Source organism: Canis lupus, chromosome 11 (genome assembly GCF_048164855.1).
Source record: "Canis lupus baileyi chromosome 11, mCanLup2.hap1, whole genome shotgun sequence".
NCBI lineage: Eukaryota > Metazoa > Chordata > Mammalia > Carnivora > Canidae > Canis > Canis lupus.
Window position 1 is genome coordinate 67,140,879 of NC_132848.1, and position 22,605 is coordinate 67,163,483.

The 22,605-nt window shown below is 38.7% G+C and overlaps 1 protein-coding gene and 1 long non-coding RNA gene across 3 annotated transcripts in view; one reads left to right on the top strand and one right to left on the bottom strand.

The window, feature by feature from the left end:
• Positions 1-22,605, bottom strand: part of SERTAD2 (SERTA domain containing 2) — a 114,031-nt gene that overhangs the window by 88,635 nt on the left and 2,791 nt on the right. The window lies entirely within an intron of this gene.
• On the top strand, positions 2,640-6,829 carry LOC140642325 (uncharacterized). The gene is made up of 3 exons (XR_012038800.1): positions 2,640-2,818; positions 5,140-5,307; positions 6,707-6,829. It is a non-coding gene; the product is annotated as an uncharacterized lncRNA (long non-coding RNA).

Genomic DNA, 22,605 nt, shown 5'->3' on the forward strand with positions numbered 1-22,605 from the left:
ATTATAATATTTATATATAAATTATAAAAATATTATAAATATAAAAAATATAAAATATTTTGTTAAAAAAAGAAAGAAAACTACCATTTGTAGTTTTAGTTGGACATCAAAGAAGAATATCTATAATTGTTCGAAAAGGTTATTAAAATACTCCTTTTTCAACTACATACTTGTGCAAGGCCACATTTTCTTCATCACTTCAACCAAAACAACATACCACAACAGATGAATGCAAAGGTGCAGATATAAGGACCCAGTTGTCTTCTATTAAGCTAGACATTAAGTAGATTTGCACAACTATAAAACGATGCCACTCTTCTCACTAATGTTTGGTTTGTTTTGGTAAAATTTAGTTATCTTTCATATAAAATGTTACTTATGTCAACACATAATGGGTTTTCAATGAGTAAACAAATATTCTTTAAATTTCTCTGTTTTCTAATAAGGCAGATGATACCATTAGCTATAATCCACATAAACAAAAGTTCTTTGAGGTCCTCCATAATTCGTAAAAGTATTAAGTGAGATCAAAAGGTTTGAAGAACTGCTGCCTGAAGGTATAATCTGGGAGTGAAACTGCTAGGTCACAGGATATCTTATCTTCAGCTTCGCGAGATACCACCAGACCTATTCCTAACACAGTTGTACCAGTTTACACTCCCACGACAGTTCTTTGTATTCTGAATATGAGTCCTTCGTTGTAGCTGTCCTAAATGCTTTTCCCAATCTGTTTGTCCCATCTTTGTAATGAACGGAAGTTAATCAATCGTAGTCCAATTTATCAGTCTTTTCCTTTATGGTCAGTACATTTTGTGTCTTGTTTATGAAATCTCTCCATATTCCTGACTCTGTATTCTCCAATATGCTCTCCTAAACGTTTCACCGCTTTGCATTTCGCAAGTGAGATTCATGGCACTGCATGCTTATCGGTTTAGGACCTCTATGAGCTCTACTAGTCCTCTCTGCATTTCCATGTCTCATTCAGGAGTCATTCCATACCTTGGCTTTTCAACTGGCTCTTGGTAAGTAAATATATTCTCCGTCTCTTTATAATGTTACAGTGATCAGCAAAGCTGCCCTTCACGCTGCCACAACGAGGTTTTCAAGAAAGTCGTGTTGATGCTTTAAGAGAGAATTGAAAGCACTTTGGGAAATTTTCTAGGTCTACAGATTTCAGTATTTCTCAGCAAAAGGTAAATCTAAAACAGAGTGAAGTGCATGCTTGCATACAGTGCTGGTTTCGTTCACTTTAATTGACAGAGGTCTGGGTAGTGGCTCCAGGATTCTTCAGTAGGAAAAGCACCATCATATTCACCATGGGAATTGGGAAGGGCTTTCATGTCACATATTTGTCACCCTGAGACTCCAGCATCTTTTTAAAATGTAAGTTATTTCTTCAACAAGACTCAATAAATATTCATGCCCAAGTATCTGTTTTCATATGAACTGTCTGCTACTTTTAACGTCTAGCATAGTATTTTTTCAAACTAGAGATCATTATCCACTAATGAGTCATGAAATCAATTAGGTGAATTAAAATCAGTATTTGTTTAACGAACTACAATAGAATGTAATAGGAAATATCAAAATGCCTTAAATCATAGTGAAGGTGAATACTGCTTCATGAAAAATAAATATTTAACGTGTGTCTAATGTGCGTCTCGATGTAAAATGTATTTTTTACCATGAGTTTCTGTCAAAATCCTCGAAAGGCATTAGCCTGGCATGTTGTAGTGAGCACACATGCTACAGAATTTTCTTCGCAACGATCATCTCTTATCCAGGGAAATGCCCATCCACCCACCCACTTCTAGTTGTGTGGGTAAACACATGCGTCACCATGTTCCTACATGACCCCCACCCCTGATCCTTGCTGAGTGTTCCAGGAATGGACACATGACCTATATTGATCTGATGAGTTCCCCGACTATGATTTTTTTTTTAAGTTGGCCTCCAGAGAACTTTTTGGTGACAGAAGCTAAAAAATAAACTGCTGGTGGCCATGCTTCCAACTCTGTGGGGAAATGGTCTGCCAGGAGGAGGAATGAAACAAATGTGCAGAAAGAGGTGAAAGGAGAACTCTGACCACGTTCAGGCCAACTGCAATCCTACACTTCACATGCGTACCACAGTTGGGTGACCCAAGCCTTTCTTAGATTCTGTAAGTCAAGTCTCTGTTTTCAAAGTTACTTTGATAGGTTTCTGACACTTTCAATCAAGCAGGCAGACGTGCAGTGCCTGTTTTTCTCCTCAAGTCTTGGGGCCTGAAGTGATGAATTGAAAATTTAATCCCAATGAATGACGACTTGGGTTCTTGCCCTAAAAATCTATGGAACTCCCCTTCCCCCCCGCTCCACCATTTATCATCTAAGAGGGAAAACTAGCACAACTCAGAAGGAGGCTACAAATATGAAAAAGGCTGTTATTGAAATTCAACTTTGGTCTTCACTACCAAAATGAAATAAAGAACACTTTGGGAGAGACACAGTAAATGGAGGTAGGACCCTCAAAGCCTCTTAAGCAAAGTTCACATCTGCACAATTTATAATATTTTGCCTCTGTCTTGGGCCTGATTTGAAGCCGGTAGCATTACAGTAGAAAGGTACTGCACAGGCCTCAGTCAATGGGATATCTGTTTATTTTTTAAAAGCAAATCCAAAAATCATTCCATCAAGTTCTGAGGCCCTGGAGACTTGAGGGAGGGCAGCACTGCCTGATTACAACCAAGTACTGCTGAGTGAGATTCAAGGACTTGGAGGCAGAAACGTGAGAGAATGGAGAGAGACTGGCTGAAGAGCAAAACCTGGAGCTCACAGAGGTGAGTACGAGCCAAGTCAAGAGACGGGGAAATTGAACACAGCTTTTAAATTAAAGAGAAACGCCTCTTCCTCTAAGAATGTAACATAGCTTCCTCCTGTCTGTGCTTTACTGGAGGCTAGTTTGCCCTTGAAATTTATAATCCAGCTGCCTTTGTATGTGTACCTGAACATTTCATGCACAATACTGCACAAACTGACCCACTTACACAATGCAGTTTGTTCAGCTTTGGAAACAGCTACTGAGAAAGACAAGTTTAATTCTGGTGCTAGGAAGGTCTATAAAGGCATTCCATGAGTGTTTTTGTTGGCAAAGTAATCTCTTATATAATGGGACTTGTAATTATTCTGATCATTTTCTGCATTCCCTATCAATTCAGCTTGACTTGGAGACTGCCCAAATCATGAGAGGCTTCAAAAAGGTTCTCCAGGTTTTCAGCTGAAGAGCACTCATGGAGGGCTAGCAAGTGTGTGACATGCTTGCCGTCAGCTCCTTGAAAATGTATGCCGAGGAATTAAAAGTAATCAGCAGAGCTTTTATAACAAGGTACAATAATATATGATGTTCTCAGTCAAAACTTGTAGGGACAACACCCAAAGAAAAATCTGCTGCTAACAATTTCATTTGCTTTTTTTTTTTTTTTTTTTTTTTGGTCCAGATTTTTTAAATTACTCACTTGAGAGAGGGAGAGTGTACACGAGCGAGAACAAGAGCAGTGGGGGAGCGGGAGAGAAAGAAGCAGACTCTGCTGAGCAGGGAAGCAGGGAGCCCAACGTGGGGCTCGATCCCAGGACCCCGGGATCGTGACGTGAGCTGAAGGCAGACATTTAACTGACTGAGCCACCCAGGTGCTTCTCGTTTGCTTTCAATTTACTTTTATTTTTTTTAAGATGTTATTTATTTATTCATGGGAGACACAGAGACACAAGCAGAGGGAGAAGCAGGGTCCCTTTGGGGAGCCCGATGCAGGACTCGATCCCAGGACCCCAGGATCACGTCCTAAGCCGAAGGCAGATGCTCAACCACTGAGCCACCCAGGCGTCCTTTCAATTTACTTTTAATCTTTATACCTCAGTTTCTCAGGGAGGAACAGCATTTTTCTGAAACTTTCCAAAGTGGTCACAATTGTCATTTCTTCATACAGATAGAAGGTTATATAACAAAGAGCTTCTTCATAAATGTTTCCAGAAGGCCGAGGCCAAATCTGAGTTATCCATGAATTGATCTATGACAGTCCTGGTCTTTCAAATGTCTGAACACCGAGCACTGGGTGCGCCTTAGCTTGAATGAAGTCTCCCCCGTTGGTTCCCACACTCCTGTGGCTCTGGGTCCAGCACCGGGCTCTGCACAGGGTAGGCACTCAGGAATGTCTGCTGGAAGCTCCTGTCAAATTAGCTCCTGGGATGGCAATTGTAGCCTCTGTGTAGGGATGTAGACTTTTATTTATTTATTCATTTTTGGGAGAGAGAGGGGCAAAGGGGAGGGGGGCAGAAGGAGAGGGAGAGAGTGAATCTTAAGCAGGCTCCATGCCCAGCGCAGAGCCCAACATAGGGCTTGATCTCACAATCTTGAGATCCTGACCTGAGCCAAAATCAAGAATTGGTGCTTAACCGACTAAGCCACCTAGGCACTCCTGGGAGATATACTTTTTAAAAGAAAGAGCACACTCATCTGGGTCTGGGGAATGAGCCCTAAGTCTTATTTCTTTGCAATTAAATGAAGTTTCACTCTCCTAATGGAAGAGCTTTACTGTAGATTAAAAAAAAAAAAGTATATTAAAACTGAACGGTCCCTAAGGTTCATTCTGCACTACCATTCTGCTTCTAAGTAAGAAATAACAAGACTGCTCTTTTTTTTTTTTTTATTGGAGTATTAACTTCAAAGTCAATCAAGAAGCTGCCCTTTGATAATATATGTGCTCTTACCCTGAACATGACCTGGTCAGCAGTCTGGATTTGCTGGCTGGGGTTTTCTGGGGAGATACAAGCGTGAGAGGTGGGGAAGACTGCGAAGCTGGATGTCATCAAAAGTGCTTTGCTCCTGGGATGCCTGGGTGGCTCAGCAGTTGGGTGTCTGCCTTCAGCCCAGGGCGTGATCCTGGAGTCCCAGGATAGAGTCCCACATCGGGCTCCCTGCATGCACCCTGCTTCTTCCTCTGCCTATGTCTCTGTGTCTCTCTGTCTCTCATGAATAAATAAAATCTTTAAAAAAAAAAAAAGATTAACTCTACAAAAGTGCTTGCTCCTGGCTTGGCGGAGGGAACACTGGGGCAGCAGGTCAAAAGCCAGGGATCCCAGTCCGTACTCTCCTGCTTACTCCTAGGTACCCTGGACAAGCCGTAAACGTTCAGAATTCTCCTTATATATAAGAGCGGAGAGCACAACCCCAGGAGGTGGCAGTGGCCGTGGCTGTGGGAGAGGATAATGCCCCTGGAGCGCCTCCAAACCGCGACGCACCATGCACCTCGACCTCGACGTGGTGTCATGATTTGTAAGACGTCTGCCAAATTACCATTTTTCAACAAACTCTGAATGGTTAAAAATAAAAAGCTAATACTTCTATGAAGGGTTAAAAGTAAAATTCCCCCTTTGTTTCCCGCTCACATCAGAACCCCCCCCTCCCCCCCCCTCCCCCCCCCGCCGCCGGTGGAACAGAAGCCAAGACCCTTACCCAGGAGTCCTGGCCCACGGCCCGCAGGCTGAGCTCCTCACGCCCGCCCCTACCTCTACCGGTGGCGTCTAGCCCATGAGGACCCCACCTGGGTTGCAGGAGAGGCTGAGAGCCTGGGGCACGGCTCCCTAACCTGCAGGGCGGCAGAGCCGGGCCGTCCTGCAGGCCGGGGCTTCCCCAGGCTCCCTGCTGCCCGGCCGCTGGTGGCAGCGGTGACTCCAGGTGTCCCACATCGCTGCCCAGCAGGACTGAGGGGCTCCGACTGGAGGCCGGGACTGACCCCTTATTCCTGGTCACCCACAGGTCGAAGGGAAGGACAGTGAAAGTGTAGTCACCTGCTTTCTCTCTTTTATGTACTTGGTCTCTATTCCTCCGGCCCGCTGGGACTGTAAAAGCCGGCAGTATCATCTTTTAAAGGCAAAAACGATTTTTTCCCCACTCGATGAAATAATAAATAAAATGCAAAATAAACAGCTCTTTTGGTTCATGTTAAGTCATGCAATAAAATACATTTCTTTTCACCCCAAATGCACTTTTTTGGGTATATATTTCAGTGAGCTCCTGTACAGATGCTAGCTTATCGAGGTTGCCAACATAGTTGACTTCTGATTATCATAGCTTCATTTAAAATTCATTTTTGAGTGCCTACTGTGTTCCAAAGTGCAGCGATAGATAGCAGCCTTTAAAAAAATCGTATTTGCCTTTTGGATACATGGAGTTTTAACTGTTTTTCTGTCAAGGCTAAGGTAAAATCAACATCAGTTTGCATTCCCTAAACATACACCTCAAAATCAGGGTGGCTGGCTCAGGTTAGGGCAGTCAGCAGAGAAGTTAAAGTACAAGTAATTTCTTGTGGATAATCTACACATATTTAAAACCCTCCCTGCCTAGTCCTAATGTCACAGTGAAAAACCATCTCAGAGTCACAAACAGAAAACTAAGGGTTATCTACAAACCTAAAGTAGTCCAGGGACGCCTGGGTGGCTGAGGGGTTGAGCATCTGCCTTTGGCTCAGGTCATGACCCCGGGGGGTCCTGGGATCGAGTCCTGCATCGGGCTTCCCGCAGGGAGCCTGCTTCTCCCCCTGCCTGGGTCCCTGCCTCTCTCACTGTCTCTTATGAATAAATACATAAAATCTTAAAAAAAAATAGTCCAAAGCCATATATGCAACTAACTATAAATCATAGAAGGTAAAATTCTTCCTTTTCACTTTTTGCAGCTGCCTGAAAATACACTAGAAGTGGCCACGTGAGAAAGACAACTATTTTACATAACAAATAAATTATATTCTTACCAGTGGCTCAACTCTCCTCTCCTTCCCAATAAAAATCTGACTTCTAACTAATAGAACGGCTCTTTCATGTTGGTTTTGTCTCTTCCAGTTAACAACACAAAAGAACTGTAATCATTCATTCTCTCAATTTTATGTTGCTTTCAGAAACCAAATGAAAAACAGGATCATCTTGTTAATAAATCTTTCCAATTACGCTGGGGAGTGTAGACTTACACTAGATTTTCCAAAAGGCTCTGAGACAAGGGAGTGGGTTGCCTTACTGTCAGAGGGTTCCCAAATGCATCAAGGCTATCTGATTTTAATGCGCAGATGTCTTAACAGGAAAAAAAAAAAAAAAAAACCTCATAAATCATCATCTCCACACATTTCAGAAGGGAGAGGAAGTAACAGAATAGAACAGTTAACAATTACTAAAGAAGTTACTTAAAACAGTGGGAAGAGAGACAAAAACCGTGTTTAGAAGGCCTGAATCTCAGTAATACCACCACTGGCACACTTTTTAATTCTCTGGACTTGAGTTAGCTCATTTCTAAAACGGGGAAAAAGTCCAGTTCTCCCGCTCATCATACAAGTTTCTTGTTAGGATTCTATGTGCAAATTCAAGGATAAAGACTTTAGAGACAGCTTGAAAGGCCTACCCCGGATTCCTGACATTAACAAATTTCCCTGCATGACGTTTACTCAAGTGAGGCTGAAGGTGACCAAAGCCCGTGACAGGCCTTCAACTGCGCTGCCAACGGAGAATCTCTAAAGTGGGTCTGCTATCACCGCTGCATGGGGTGACGTCAGGCTGTTGTTTACAGGAGAAGAAAGGCTGCCAATTTCCAGTGAGCAGAAGACCGCAGTGGCCAGCCTCCTTCAGCTGCTCGTGAGCAAGAATGGACTCTTTATGTGTGGCATGTGTATACATGCGACAGTCCATGGGAGCCGGGGAGGGGGGGCCAGAACACGAAAACTGCTTTGTATGTGTGCACCAGCACACACTTTGGGTCTTAGGTTTTCACTAAGATGCCTGATCAAAATTGATCAAAATGCAACTTTCACTTTTGTCATTCTGAAGAAAAAAAAAAAAATGCCACTCCCTGAAACTTCATTGTTTGATTTTTTTTTTAAAGTATTTTTAAAGCAGAACAGTCAATTCTTCTGGTTTTAACAGACTGCTCAAGTTCCACAAACATTCACTAACACAAAGAATTACGGAAGATCTATTTCAAAGCACAAAATAGATTCATCAGAGTGCAGTAACCAAGTTTTATAAGGAACGACTTCATTTTCAGAGTGGCTGGAGCTGCTTCCTCCTAGAAGTTCAGGAAGTACTCACTCAAGTATTAACACACAGCAACTGAATCCACTTTGGGGAGATATTTTGTTAAGTTTATTACTGTAAAGAGGGGGGAAAAAAAGGTCTGGCTTATTAACATATGCCCATTCATGAAATTTCCTGGCAGGAAGCAACCTTATATTAAATCAAATTTAGAAGGGCAAAAGAAAATAGGGACTGTATTCATTATATTCTTTCTTCAATGATCCATCACCTTCTGGGATAGCAGTCAAATCAGGAATAATATGGCAACAGATCATGTTTATAACTGGCACAGGAACTTTTTACTTCAGACAATAAATCTAGTGTATATCTTAACATTTGAACACTGAAGAAGAGACGTGGGAAATAGTTTTGGTACCTGAAAATGTATTTTCTTTGGTCCTGCTATAAGTATAGCTGAAAAGAGGAGAAACTACAGCTCGGTAACAAATGAGAATGAATTCTGAGTTCTGCTTTTGGCTTTGCAGCTGATTATCATATAATGCTAGATCAAACACTTAGCCAAGGCAAGCCTTAGTCCCTGTATCTGAGAAATGGGGACGATAACAACAAATATTAGTCTCCAATTTTTAGGAAAATGTAAGAAAAAAGAAGCTAACTAGTGAAAGTCTTATGTAACATTACAATACACTACAGGAACTAGAAAATAATGGAAACATGGTCTGGGAATCCAGCCTGATATTGGCCAACTCCTTTGAGAGTTGGGGAGGAAAACGTGTTAAACAAGTAGGAAGTGTTATTAGCACTTCTTTCATTTTATAGTTAGACATAACAGTAGCATGAAAAATATGGCACCAGTTCAACTTTTTTACGGCCAGTTCCAGCAAATAACATTGGCGACATATTCTTAAAACACACCAAGAAACCTGAAAGGCCATCTCTGGGCTCCTCCTTAACGTGGAATGACCAAAAAATATAAAATAAAATGAAATAAATAAAATAAAATAAAATAAAATAAAATAAAGGATGCCAGAAAACCCTGTAGAAAAATATGGAAGTAGGTATAGATTATATCTGAAAACGGCTGTCATCAGCATCATTCCTTCACATGGTGAAGAATACCTGAACACACAAGTCCACGATGATACAGAACAATGGTAAAATGGTGGCACACAGGAACATTAATAGTCTGACAGTCACAGATGTTTTACAATCACAAGTATTTTATTGACTGAACAGAGCAGTGATTACAGCAGAGCTTCCCACATCCTGAACCAGTACAGAGTTCATGAACTTTTTTTTTTTAAAGAAATAAAACTGCATATAAAGTAAAGCGGTCAACTGATAAAACAACCAGCAAGAGGAATAGTAAGAGAAACCAAACTGATGGTAATCCTCATACTTAGTATTTTTCCCTATCCACCTTACTTCAAACTCTAAAAGCAACAATTTGGGATTGATTTTTGTTGCCCGGCTGCCAAACTGACAGGATCGCTATAGAGCGCACTGAGAAAAATGAAGGTGTATGAAGAGGAGACAGTTTTAACTGGATGGACCAAGTGCCCGAGTTTCCACTTGACAAATCATGCTGTAACTGCTACATTCCCGTCCACCAAAACATCATCCACCATGCGGCACACTATTTAGAAAAGTCATAACACACGTGCTTGCTATACATCTGCTTCACAAACTGCCTCGGTGAGAGTACAAAGGGTTCCAAGAACTCAATACACTAATGCTCACAGGCGACTACTGAATCATTTCAACTTCAAAGACACACCTAATAAAAGAAAACTCAGTTCCATCTCAGTCACTGACTGAACAGGACAGAACTCCCCTTTGCCAAGAATTTCTCGCTAGTCATAAACACGTCTCTTTTCTTCTCATCACATAATGGTGTACTGAGCATGTACTAATACCTGCATCCAATATTCAAAAGTTAAAGAATAAATATTCCAAAGTGCATCTCAATGCACTTTATATTCCTCAAGGAAGAAGTAGGGATACTGCTAGCTGGAATGTCAACCCCTTGGACAAAAACCAAATGGAAAGCTCTGAAAAGGCTCTCACACCAACCATGCCTACCAGGGTACAAATGGTAATGGAAGATGAAGCAGAATAAGCAAACAAAAGGCTTCCACTTTATTTTAGGAAATGGCAAATCCATTTTTTAAAAAAACACCTTCTTATTCATACAATTATTCAAAAATAAAAGTCACAGTTTCTGCAAAGGAAGTGAAACTGAGGCCACCAGAGCAGTTGCCAGAGGCCATATGAAATGATCACACAGATGAACAAAAAGTGGTGGCAACAAGCACCTCTCCTCCATCACCCCCAATATAGATTCTTTGCCCATCTCCCCATCTAGTCATCACACAAGAGCAAAACATTAAAAAAAAAAAAAAAAAAAAAAAAGAAGAGTGGTCAAATGCCTTGGTGATCCTAAATTAGTCCAAATAGAAAATGTGTCGGTTGTCATCATATTGTTCTCAGGGCGCATAAGTACTGCAAAGAACAAAACCAAAACTTCATGACCCACATCAGTGTAGCACACTCACCACTTGGTAGTCACTATGTTAGCGGTAACATGTGAGAGGAGCCGCAGTGTAACTTGACAATGCTGAGAAGACAGGGGCGTCCCTGTACTACCAGGTTTTCATGCTCAGTTGGGAGAAAGACGGGCTGTACCACCAACAGGGTCCATGACTTGGTTTACAATAAATCTAAATGTATTGGCTAATTACAGACAAATTTTCTGACATTCAACTTTTCACTTAAGATTTTATTTATTCATGAGAGACACATAGAGAGAGGCAGAGACATAGGCAGAGTCCCCGCTGGAAGCCTGCTGCAGGACTCGATCCCAGGACCCCGGGATCACAACAGGAGCCAAAGGCAGACGCTCAACCACTGAGCCACCCAGGCGTCCCTCAAGTTTTTTAATAACACAGTTCCAATACTCTCAAATGACCCTTTGCTTTTGTCCAGCTACATATTTTTTAAAAATCACTTCTCAAAACTCAAGATGGCCAGTAAGTACCCCCAAATACTTCATGACTCAGTCACACAGCATATAGTTGAAGATTTATAAATTGGATGGCACAATGCTCGAAGTGGCAAAATGTATTCATGGCCCTAAAATCTTCCATGGTACTGGGTCTTCTGCAAATAATAACAAAAATGATTCTCCAAGTATAATTTCTTTCCCACATAATTTTTAAAAGCCACTGTAAATGTATTTTTCTTAGCTGGTCAAGAATTTTTCATTGATCATGCTGTGATTTTCAGTCAAAATAAGAACTCCGTATGAAAAGTGAAAAAAATGACCCGAGATGAAAGCAGTTTGCCCTTAGAATCTATTCCATACAACTTAGACCCAACACAGAAGAAGCTCCAAGACAGAATACAGAAATGAAAGAATCAAGGAAGAAACAGAGACAAAGCTCTGGCAATTACTCTATCATTAAAGTCCTGGGTAAAAAGAGGCGATTAATGCACTGCTCTCCAACCCACTATCACTTAGATTTTTGTTCCATTCTCTCAAGAAGCACAGTAGAAACATTTCTCAGTAGGGAGTTATAAAAGTTGAGTCAATCTCAACCTCTAAGCCTTGATTGGTTTCTACGTGCCTGATTGAGTGTCTGAAGACAGGGATACATGCCGATCCAACTACTAATCCCAGCAATTAGTATGGCCAACTGTATAACTATGAACAAATGTTTCCTACGTATGACTCTTCACATCATGGCAAAACTCAGGCGTATTCTAGTTAGGAAATTAAATTTTAGTTTGAGCTTTTGGATCTTGATCTTTGCTTTCTTTTCATTTCTTTTTTTAACACTGCATAGTGGAAATAAAAATAAAATCTGGTATTAGACGGGAAACAACAGCCATTTCACTTTTCATTTTAGCCTCTGAGCCACTGGTAGCAAACCTTAACTAAACAGTAAAAGCATTTGTTACACAGCAAAGGGAATCTTGTCCACAAAACTTTCCGGCAAGGCGCTAAAATTAAAAATCTGCCCAGACAAAATCAAGTTTCATAAGCTATAATCACATGTCACCATTTTTAAAAGTAACCAATAGCAGTCTGAGGAAATGCAATACAAATTTCAAACTTCTTTTTCTAAAACTCTAGCACTTTTAACTAAAGTTATAGCCACAGCGTCCCTTAGCTGGCTTCTTAAATAAAATTATAACTTATTTCAGAGTTCTGCTTTGATTGTGCTGCTTCATAACTAAATGTTTAGAGAACATTTAGTATAACATTCTTATACATTCAGATGTATAAGAAACATCAACACACACTTAAAAAGTCCCTTTAAGAAATATCTCTTTGGGAGCACCTGGGTGGCATAGTCATTTGAGCTTTCAACTCTTGGTTTCTGCTCAGTTCTTGATCTAGGGTCATGGGATTGAGCCCCGCGTTGGGCGCCACACTCAGCACAGGGTCTACTTGGGGTTCTGTCTCCCTCTGCCCCTCCTGCCTGTGCACGCATGGTTTCTCACTCTCTCTGAAATAAATACATTAATCAACCAATCAATCAATCAAAATAAAAAATATCCCTCTGGCTAAAATGATTCATGCCAGCAGAAGGTTTGACTTATAAATGGAACCACTCAAAATCTGACCATTTTCAGTATTCACAGAGCTTACTAGATTAATAGATACCTCAACAACAAAATTAAAGACAAAGTAAAAAAAAAAACGTAACGGAAAAAAGATGAGCCAAGGTTCAGCATCTTCTAAGTCGGGAGAGATACTGGGTTTGTCATTGTTCTTTTATTTTCTCGTCATGGAGGTTAACAGGAATTCAATATTCTACTTGAGAGGTCAAGAAGGAAGGAGCAATAGCTTCCTTTTAAGAGTGATCGGATTATTTAGGAAGAGAAGTCAAAAACAGGGTGATGATCTTCCCATGTGATTGGCTTGTAATAATTCTGCAGAACTTCATAGGTGTTTCAGAAGTGCTTTAAAAATTCCATAGGGAGAAAAATATGACAATCCTTCTCTACATATTTTGAAAAGGGCACGTCTGAACAAAGACCCTCCAGCGTTCACACATATTGGAAAACACGAGTTTGGAAGATGACTTTCTCACGGTAGGTGAAAGAAGGTCAAAAGCAAACAATCAAAAAAAAATAACTGCTGGTAAACAAGACACAATTCTTTTTAGAAAGTAGGTTCTGAAGAAGTCAGAGTAGCTAAACTATGATGATAAGCCTAGATTTTCCCAAGGTATCAAAGATCTGGGTTATACTGGACAAATAAGATACTATATTTCAAATATAGCAATTTATTTTGCTGACTTTTTCACAGGTCATGGTGCACTTATTTTATTTTAATAAAAGGGGAAAAAAACTATCTCAACTTTGTTGTTTTTACAGATAGTGACATTAAAGAGATTTCTGCTCACATTTGATCTGGATCTTGATAAATACATACCCACTGTTGACAGTTTCATTTCCCTGGCTCTGCATTAATATAAAGTGAAGCTGAAATATATAAGAAAACATAAGATCGGCCAAAACAGGTTAATGGAGGGTATCTGACCAATCTACAAAGCTCACATAAAATGTTTTGCCTTACATACTGAGGTGAGAGGATGCACAAGAGACCAGGTAAGGAAGAGTCACTTATTATGTGCTCACTAGTATGTAGTGTGACAGTGTCAAAGGAAGACAGAATTTTTTATAAAATGAAAAGGAGAGATATAAAATAGGAATTGGCGTTATTAAGCATCAGTTTTGTGTTTGTCGCTTTACCTATTTTATGTCAGTTGATAGTCACAGAAGTAGTAGACATCATTGTTCCTATTTTACAGCAAAGAAAACAGAGGCTTGGAGGAGTGATGAACACTGTTAGTGGTATACCCAACGTCCATTCCTCCCTTCTTCTCCCTAAGAAAACCCCATTCCCGGTCGCTGGTCCGTAAGTAGGCAGAGATGTTCAATTAGACAGAAAGACTGACAGATCACACCTGTGGGGAGGTTTCTGACTTCCTCTGAATGGCATAAAGTATGGATGTGAACCAGCTTGAGGGAGGAGCCCAAAACTAGTTGGAGCCAGTAAGGAGTCTGGCATGGCGGGGCTATGCTAAGATCCCAAACGACAGAACTGACCAACCCCAGAGCCTGCCCTACCTCTGGATTTCTTGTAAAATAATAAATTTCCTGATCACTCCAGTGAGCTTGAAGGCAGTTTCTGACAGCATCCTAACTAATATAGAATTCTGTATCTACAAGGTCACCTGCAGTAAGTGGCAGAGCAAGTGTTTGAACCAACATCATTCTGGCTCGAAACTGGGATTTTTTCCATTAAACTCCACTGTGGCATGAACTTTGGTAAGTGACTTTTTTTCTCATTTCATGATCATGCGATGTGAGAGCTAGGAAGGTTCTTACCTCGTCATACATAAGAAAATGCATTTATCTCAATAAAACGTTTTAAGCAAACACAGAGGAAAAACACATCATTAGCAAGAACTCCCAGAATTTCATGTTCTGAAGAATTTATTTCATATGCACTTAATTTTTAGTAGAATATGAATTCATATGCCTTTAATAAATGGAATTGAGGTCTTAAAGAGCATTCTAAGTTATTATTAATTTTCTTATGTGTCATAATGGTATTGTGGTTATGTAGGAGAATGTCCTTATTCCCAGGAGATGCGTCCTGAAGTATTTAATAGTAAAGAGTCACGATGTCTGACACCTATTTTCATATGGTACAGCAAGGTATATATGTAGAGAAAAGAGAATGTGAGCATAAAGCAAATGCTGCAAAAGGTTAATAATTACTGAGTCTAGGTAAAGAGAATACAGGTATTTGCTGAATTATTCTTCCCAGCTCTCTACATGTTTGAAAGTTTTACAATAGAAAGTTTGAGTGTGGGGGAATAAAGCTTGAGTGCGAGGAAATAGTGTGTATGCACACTGAATAACCTGGCGGCATTAAAAAAAATTCTTAAATGAGGGCTTCACCCTGGGATTGTGCCCTGGGCACGGGTAATCCTAATGTGTATGGTTGGTATGCTAGAAAGAGCCTCAACTTTTAAGTCACAACTCTGATAGTCCCAATCCTGTAAAGATAACTCTGAAAAATTTTCTAGACTATTTATTATTCATAAAAAATTGCCAGGGTTTTAAACTTAAGCATTATTCCAACAATAAAGAAATTTCCCTGAAACATACATTGGGTGACATAAGGAATACTCAATTAATAGCAAATCATCATTTTAACAGAACATATATTAAGTCTTCTGTGCTGTGCTCAAGACCATGGGGCATGAAGAGTGGAGCAGATTTAGTTCTTCCTAAACAAATCTATTCATAGAGTCTATAGTTCAGCATGCCAAAATTTAGTTTATAAAATGGAAAAAAAAGGGGGGGGGACAATATTTAAGAGGAAGCATTAAGCCATTTAACCTCTTTTAAGAAAAAGAAGGTCTTACTAAAATCATGTTCTTTACTCCATGCCAAAGATGAGTCATAATCTGTTAAACTACAAGGAAAGGAGGATTTCTTGAAAAATATACAACTCTAATTCTCTAAATTCAAATGTGTACAATTTACTTAAAGATACTCCAGTGAGCCTTACATATGGAAAAAAGCTCTCTAAGGTCCCATATCTAAATTTCAGCTGACGCATAGGCCTCCTCAGTTCTATTTGTCTTTCTTAAAATATATGTGTCTGGGGTATAGGACGGAGGTGAATAAATGACAGATAAAATAAAAGAGAGAAATAAAAAACAAATGACAAACTTTAAAAATATAATTCTTATAATGGGGATTTTATCTTGAAAATATACCTTAAGACCTAAGTGGCTTTTTAAAAGTTTAATTGATATACACAGATTTAAAGTACATAATTTCGTAGGTTTTGACATATGTGTATATCCCTGAAACCACCATAGCAATCAAGATGATGAACATAACTACCCTAGGTGGCCTTTCAAATCAAATAGATGTGAGATGGTTCTTGCCCAGATATAGTTTTCAGGAAAAGAAATACTTGATAGAAATTGTTATTTAAAACAATAACAACACCAATAAAGAAATCTATACACAAGTGTCCAAATACCTTCAACCGATAAAACATTTTATCAACAGATAAAATACACATTAAGGCTTTGGATTTTTTTTTCCTTCTAATTTAAATCTAAGAGACAAGCACGTGATGTGTTATTCTATCGTAGACGAGGTCCAAATAAACAAACAGATGTACTCTAAAAACAAAGAGATGCTTATTAATACCTTCAAATATCTAGGGAAATGAAAACAAAAGCCATAGGCACACAGATTTTTGTTTGAGAATTTAAATACACACATATCAGGAATTTTGGCCAATTCTGAAGCAAAACAATTTAGAAAGATGGTATCTACGGATTATAGCATTACATACAGACTTGCTAAATTTGGCATATCAGGCCCAGAGCATGCCTATCTCCCAGGCAGGGCTGCTCCAGGCAAAACTAAGGAAGAAAGAGTGACGGCCAAAAGCCTCAGCAGTCTACACTTCTTTTCCTCGCCTCTGAGTGCTGCTTCTGCTTTTCAGGAAATTCCCCTTGTTTGCAGGGCCTCCATTAATATATCAGTCTTCCCAAACCTATGGAATAATTGTTTGGCCTCAAGAACCTGAACCATATCCATGGTATCTATATACACATTCCATTCACAGGCGAAGTTTCTGCCTCTGACACGGTTTGCTAGTGAATGTTAAGAAATGCCTAGGATGTGGGCTCCATTCCCTTTCCTTTCCCTTCCTTGCTGAGCAGTTGCAGTGGCTAGAAAGGGGACTGCACTGCCCTTAGGTGCCTAAGGCACCAAGAAAACCTCTTTTAAGGCTTTGCCCAAACTGAACAGGATAGATGGAGTCCCGTGAAGGCTAGCCAGGGCCTCCAGGAGGCAAGTCCATTTGACCAAGGGTTCAGCTTACTGGAGCGGCCTGCAGGAGACTTCCCATCAAGCTAAATCCCATACTGCCTAACAGAAGAGATTTGATTTCCGTGTGGGGATATTTTGTCTCCCGAAAAGGGCTGTGAATACCATTATGAACAGGTGCCATGTCTTATTAGTCTCTGATACCCCCAAGCACTTGAATTCATTTATGAATAAAAATTTAAAAATAAAAATCATTATATTATATCGTATCATATTAATGCTGTCTGTACAGCAAAAACACTTAGGTATATTTAGTATCTGGGGTGGAAATGTACACTAAGGGTTTTATTTGTTTGTTTAAGGAATTACATGGTTTTGACAATCATGGAGACAAAAATTAGGTTTTTCTTTTTAATTTTTATTTATTCATGTGAGAGACAAGAGAGAGAGAGAGAGGCAGAGACACAGGCAGAGGGAGAGGCAGTCTCTCTGTGGTTAGCCTGATGAGGAACTTGATCCCAGGACCCTGGGATCATGACCTGAGCCAAAGGCAGACACTTAACCACTCAGCCACTCAGGCGTCCCCCCAAAATTAGTTCTTTACGTATACTAGACAAAGCAAACTTAATATTTTCTTGTTAATTGTGCAATATAGCTGAGATGACCACATTTCATTGTGCAATTTTCAACGTTACACATTTTTTTCAGGCTCTGTCACAAAGAAAACAAAGCAAAAGGAGAAAACAACTTTTAAAGTGTAAAGAAGGACCACCTGTGTGTGGCTCAGTCAGTTAAGCATCTGCCTTCAGCTCGGGTCATGATCTCGGGGTCCTGGGATCCAGCCTTGCATAGGGCTTCCTGCTCAACGGGGAATCTGCTTGTCCCTCTCCCTCTGCCCTTACCCCCCACTCATGTGGGCCCTCTTTCCCTCTCTCTCTCTTTGAAATAAATAAGTAAATAATCAAATAAATTAAAAAATGTATAAATGTATAAAGAAAACAAAGAAGAAATTTCAAACTGTATCCACTGGTAGGTTACCCAGGGTTCATAAATGAGGCTGATTGCAGGATTTCTGGTGGAAACATCCAGCAACATTATAGGCATTTAACACTTCAGCTCAAACTCAAATGATAATTGTCCATTCAAATGGAGTTTTGTTTCAGGAGTTAGGATTCCTTTTATGCCAAATTGAAGGACATAAAATCCGTATGAAGAAATCTTACTTTTTTCCAGACCATTATTACACAATGTTTAGTTATGACTACTGCATATGGTAAATAACAAGCTTTATACACACCAGAATGGATTGGAATGTAATTTCTACAAGGACAGGAATATTTGACTCTTTTCCCCAGTAAGAATAGCTGGTACACAGTAAATGTTCAATAAATATCTGTTGAATGAACTGAATAAATGAATGAATGGAAGTGAGGAAAGGGATACAGGTGTGCCTAAAAAAAAAAAAAAAAAAAAAGATCAAGTTTTTCTATGAGGCATAGGTTTCACAAAGTACAATTCTGGAAAAATCTCTTCCTTAACACTAAAATACAGCTTATCTAATCTTATATTTGTTGAAGTTAAAAAAAAAAAAGTAGCAATGGACTGTTTATTATCTAAATCAAAAGGAGGAGTAATTTTGTTTAATAAAACTGAAAGGTTTTCTACTATTGATGTCTGAATAATGTCAGATATTTAGGGAAACTATTAAACATTCTCTCCAAATCAATGGATGTGGGTCCTTAGGAAACTTTCTACCCAAAGGATTTTTATGTAAATCTTTTTTGTTTAAAAATACATATTCATTTTCATACCCTTTGATTTTCTGGGTGAAAAGAACCTTAAAATCAAAACAAAAGTTAACCCAAAGGGATACATTTCATTTGAGTTGAAGCCATGGAAGACAATAAAGCTGATGGTTACTTCACCAGGAACCATTAATCATCCAACAATGGTGAACCCTGGAAAACCTCACAGTGGACATGGTCTGACATTCTGTCTGGTTTTAAGGAGTTAACGACAAAACAAAACAAAACAAAGGAGCTGCTCTTTCCGGCTAACGTGATGTTCTCAGGCCAGCCACCCCCAACGTGGTCAGGTGGCAATGGTCACTGCTGAGACAGCTCCAGAGCTTGCCAGCACGCTGGACACGGAGTAAAAGGCGCACCAGAAAGCCTGGATCTTTGAGATGTCTCAAGGTAACATGGATGAGGAAAATGCTGTGGTATTCCCCAATAAGAGAGGCGAACAGAAAAGCAGTAAATAATAAGCATGTCACAGTTTTGCCTTTTTAGCACCTCACATAAGCCAAGACCTGGTTATAGGTTTACAAAATGGTCCCCTGAAGTTTTGTGTTGGTAAGATGATCCGAGAGTTCATCTGTTGAGATAAGGCCAAGCAAATTTTCTATACAGAAAATTTTGTATGTTGCCACAGTCTCATAAAAGCAGACTGAACTAAATGAAAACCCCTCCTCTATACCTTACACAGAGGCAAAAGAGAGCTAAGGAGAAAACCTGCAGTGATAGAGGGGAAAGAAACCAATGCGAAAAGGAGATGGAGCAAATTAGAAAGATGCTGCATTAAAAGAAAGAAACTCGTGGAAACACCTAGAAAACTGAAAACAATGGTAGTACAAGGGGTAGAGGGCTGTGAAAAACAGATCAAATTTAGATAAAGGAACTGTCTTGATCATTTTATTTAATAGCTTAAAAGTAAACATACAGTACTATAGAGTTATATATATCACCACACAAAATTATAAACATCAACATAGACTTTAAATTCAAAAGTGGAGAAGAAATCTGATCATTCCCCAAGTTTCTATCAGTTGGAAACTGAACAGTAAGGACAAAAGGACAATATATTTTTAAAAGTTGCTTTCTGCTTAGCAATCTTGCATTTGAGGATCATTGTTCCCTATACCTAATATTAAATGGAATAAATAATATTTCTCATATGTCCCACTTGTCTTAATAGGCATTACTCTGAGTACACTAGAATTTCATGTCAACTTTAAAAAGTGAGTAATGTCATGAGGTTGTGTCAATGCTTCTCTACTAACCAAGAGAGAGGAAAAGCTAAATTCAAAGAAACTTACATAATGTGCCAACCCTGGGCTTTTTACTTTTAAAGACTGCTAACTTCACTTTTAGAGACAAAGAAAAAAGAAAAAAACTAGTTGCCTAACATACAGCCTTTCCATATGTGTCTTCACTCACCTTCCCAAATAAAAGATTAGCTATAATAAATGAAATCTTCCAATTCACTATACATATTCTGAAATGTGCATATTTCAGTGCATTCAAGGTACAAAATAAATGAGCATAGGGAAAGCTCTTACAGCCAAGTAATCCTTTTAAAATTTAAAAGTAAATAATATGATTAATTTTTCTCTTCGAATATACGTCTAATGGAATCTGATATATCTCAACTTCCTACAAAGTATGTGCAGGTTTTACAAGCTTTAACTGAATGAAATGAGTTATCTCCTCGATACACACTTTGTTCTTCAACATCAACATCTGCTCTAACTCAGGATATACCAAAATTCGGTGGCAACATTAAAATCCCATTCAATTAAACCAGAGTTCCTTGTCTTCTTAAAAGGTAGCTTACACATTCTTGTGAACACATCAATAAGAAGTCTCTTCAAACACAAAGTTAAAAGGAAAAATGTCCTTCAGACAAAAGATCTAAAAGGTTACAATTTTTAAATAATGATAAACAAACATCCATTTCTAAATGCTAATGTTTATTTTGTGTTTGCTTGCATTTTGTCCTTCTCCAGTGCTTTTAAAAAGCACTTAGAACCCCTACAAAGTCCTCTCTGAGTGAGGGCAGGGCAATGCCTTCCCTCTTCCCACTGAAAGGGTAAGAACATGGGGAGTAGAAGTGAAGCGCACCCGATCAAGGTCACGTGCCAATCAGTAGCACTGCTCAGTCTAGAACTTCATGGACCTTACTTCTAAGTTGGTCAATAGATAATGTACATATTATTTCCTCTCTTTTCGATCACTAACAGAGTGCACAGTTACTCGTTTTCTCAATGTTAAAAGACAGGGATAGAAATCACAAGTCCTGAAAGTTATTTCTATCCCTCTCCTCTACTTTCCAAGCAATTCTTCATCAGAAACATTGCTTTTTTAAAAGTTGGACCCATCATATACATCTGCAAAATGCTAATAAATACTTTACAAAAATGGTAAAGAGATATGAACGACAGAAACAATGTCATGCTAAAATGTGTCAAGCAAAAAATAAGCAACTTTCCATCAAACAAACCAGACACTAAGTTTCTAAGTGTACTTTCTAAGTGTCCATAAGTTAACGTTTTTAAGTTTCATTTGAGATTGGCTGCTTTAAAAGTATATGGATAAAAAAGGGCAAGTTTATTAAATTAATTGTTTTAGCCAATAAAAATGCAATACATTCAGCTAAATTGGGTAACCGATGATTCAGTTAAACAAAGGATTATGTATACCATGGTGTAGTAGATAGGGCACATACTTGAAAAGTTTTAACAATGTTATGAAACACTGTACACTCCTGAGTAGATTAGTATTCAGGTTTCTTTGCTGAGGATCTCCCTTTCATGAAAGTCATTTCTTGCATTTTATAATTTCAGAGGGCACAGTAATTAAACTGCATTTTATTGACAAGTAAAACAGAATGATTCTATAAATGAAGCAGCTGGTAGGCCCCATCAATTTTGCTTATTTAAAAAATATATATATTCCCCAATTGTGTAATGCCTATTAAGTGTGCAGTGAAGTTTAAAGTTTAAGTGTTTTACTTACTAATTACATATACCTCCTTTATGATTCCTATTACACTATTACTACAGCTATTTCAAAAGTTAATTATTTATTAAGAGTGCTCAAGAAAAAGAGTTTTAGTCTTGAGTGGAAAGAGAAATGAAGATTTGGTCCTTAAGGAAATGATGTTTGCTTTATTTTCACAGTGTGAGTATGATAAATTCTCTTTATTATTATTAATTCTGAAGCCAATAACAACATCATATCATCATTTGGGAGACTCAAAATAGAATTTGTATAATTCATATTAATTATAGTAACACCCAACTTAGCGACAAAAAGTTTGGGAATCAGAAAGTCTTACAATAAAAAATGGACATGTCAAATAACAAAGGAAATTATTCAACATGCACTTTTCAGACTATTTTAAGTTTAATTTTCAAAATGAAAAATATGTTCTTAATAAAATGTAAGTAATACAGTAATTCCCCTTGTTTACTCTCTATTTACAAAAATAATAATTGAGAATGTAAAAATTCAATTCAGCAATATTAATAGTATTCTCCACAGTTCCACAGTATCACCTAAAATGTCATTCAACTAGTCGTAAACAACTTGAGAATAACAGTATTTAAAACTTATTATTTGGCATTCATTAAGCATCTTTATGTACCCAACACTCTCCTAGGCACGAGAGATTAAATTTTGAATGAAAAACGAGTCTTACCCTCAAGGGGCTTTCTGTTTAGTATAGGAGAAAATTGTAGATAACAGCAAATGTGTGATAGGTACCATTATAATAGAGATCTATACATTCTGTGATGCAAATTTAAATGAAAGAGGGACCGACTCATCTAATAACTAAATATCATGAAGACTCATATAAGCTCCAGCTTAAAAGTATAAATCCAATAAAACATCAT